Source organism: Dipodomys merriami, unplaced genomic scaffold, assembly GCF_024711535.1.
Source record: "Dipodomys merriami isolate MVZ:Mamm:240054 unplaced genomic scaffold, mDipMer1.0.p SCAF_385, whole genome shotgun sequence".
Classification (NCBI taxonomy): Eukaryota; Metazoa; Chordata; class Mammalia; order Rodentia; family Heteromyidae; genus Dipodomys; species Dipodomys merriami.
The window spans coordinates 804,255-806,203 of record NW_027205437.1 but is presented as its reverse complement, the minus strand read 5'-3'; the positions used below and the strand labels follow the sequence as shown (position 1 = coordinate 806,203).

The 1,949-nt window shown below is 36.7% G+C and overlaps 1 pseudogene; it reads right to left on the bottom strand.

The window, feature by feature from the left end:
- Nucleotides 1-1,043: 1,043 nt before the first annotated feature.
- Nucleotides 1,044-1,142, bottom strand: LOC138805105 (U6 spliceosomal RNA; annotated as a pseudogene).
- Between the last annotated feature and the right edge of the window lie 807 nt (nucleotides 1,143-1,949).

The following is a 1,949-nucleotide window of genomic DNA, read 5'->3' as shown; positions in this document are numbered from 1 at the left end:
GCAGGTTCTGATTGCTGGGGTTTGTCTCTGTTTGCACTCTCTGGATCAGCACCAGTTCCTTTCAATTCTTCTGCTGTGGTGTTCTGTGGGCATCTCATGTATCTCTGAGGTTCCTGCCATGGGGCTGAGTGGCTTTGGTGGGATGGAGCCTCTCTGCTCCAATGGAGAGTGAGGGGAAGGGGTGGGATCTTTGTGTAATTTCCCTGCTCAGAGGTTTCTTCATTCATCAGGATCAGCCAGTCTGACACTGATACCTCAGGGGTCTTTGGTGCGGGTGATCTGCAGACAACTCCCTGTGTCTCTGGGCCACCGGCAGCTCCCACCAGGCTGGGCTGGCCATGGCTTGGCACGATGCTTTGTGGCCAATAGACGTTGCGGGAGGCGTCTTCAAGCTTCTATGTTGTGAAATTCTTCTTTTCAACTCCTGTTTTTCTCTGGATGTTGATTTTGTTGTTGTTGTCGGTCTCTGGGGGAGATTAAACGAACTCAAACTCTCTTTTTGGTTGGGGAGAGCTGTGGCGTTCCCCTACTTCCCCGTCACCATCTTGGAACCCCTCGAGTTTTTGCTTTTTTTATTCAGAAATAATTTTAATTTATCTGTTGAAATGAGTACTAAAGAAACTAAAGATATTTCTGGTGCTTATGTGAAAAATTATACTTTAAAATATTCTGTATTCTGTTTGTATAATGCCCATAATCTATTTTATTCTTTCCTAGATATAAGACTTTGAATTCTACATTGTTTTTTAATATATAGGTTCCTTAATAAATGTGTCCTTTCAGATTGCATTCCATACCAAAACAGTTTAAGATTCCTTTTTTACTAGGTCCTTATAGTATATTTCTTTGGAATAAAATGACAATGTTGTCTAATTTTAAAAGTTTTATAACAATTATGCTATGTAAAGGCCTTTCTAAGGTGAAGATTTAATGCAATGATGTCAAACTAACTTTTATTTATATGAATTACATGTATTATTACACTTGTAATTTTGTAATCAACTTTTTAATAATTGTTTTTCATTTCTTGCATCTGAAGAATGAAAAATCTGGAATAATTCACAGATTTTCATTTCATCCTTTGCAATTGCCATGTTAATCTCTGTATTGGTGTAAATTGGGTACATGTGCTGCTGAAGCATGTAATGTCCTCTAAGTTTAGGTAGTTAATGATGCAATATTTATACAGGATTATATCCTCGGGTGCCTGTTTGTAACAAGGAAACCTTATTGTTCCTAACAATGCTATTGATCTTATTTCCCTAAAATTCTGTGTATAATGGAAAATAATTATATTGTTCAGTGGATTGCTCACATTTGTAATTTTTTTGTCAATGACTATTTTAAATCTTTTTCATTTTAGTTTAATCATACTTTGAAGCCTTTTTAGCTAGGTCCAAAGGGGATGGCTTTTTCAAGTACTTATTTATTCAACTGAGTTTCCTCTGTGTAGCTAACGGATTCAAAGTAAGCCTTGCTTAAGAGCTACTTCTAAACTTCTGCAGTTGAAATTTTCCCAAATACGGTCTCATTGGCACAAATGTCTACCTGACACCTTACCCTTCTTCCATGAAGGATCAGACCAACCAGAATATCTTACCCTGATCGTATAAATTGTCTTACTTGAACAAAATAAATCTTAGTTCCAAGGGATCATAGAAAAATGAATATTTCAGACAGAACTTTTCAGACTAGAAGGTTTTTATCAAAATATAATTGTTTATTGTACCTTCCATTTCAAAAGTAGCTAAAGCCAAGAAGGTGAAAAAATTGTTCATATGCATGATTACCTAATGTACTGGCCTGATTACCATCCAACCAGGCAGGAATTTACACCACTGATTTTCTATCACCAAATATATTCCATAGCTCCAGGAGAAGTCCATATGTTTCTCCTGGTTATTAAGCCTTAAATTAGTAGTGTTTTAATCACAGCGTTTCCTCTTACC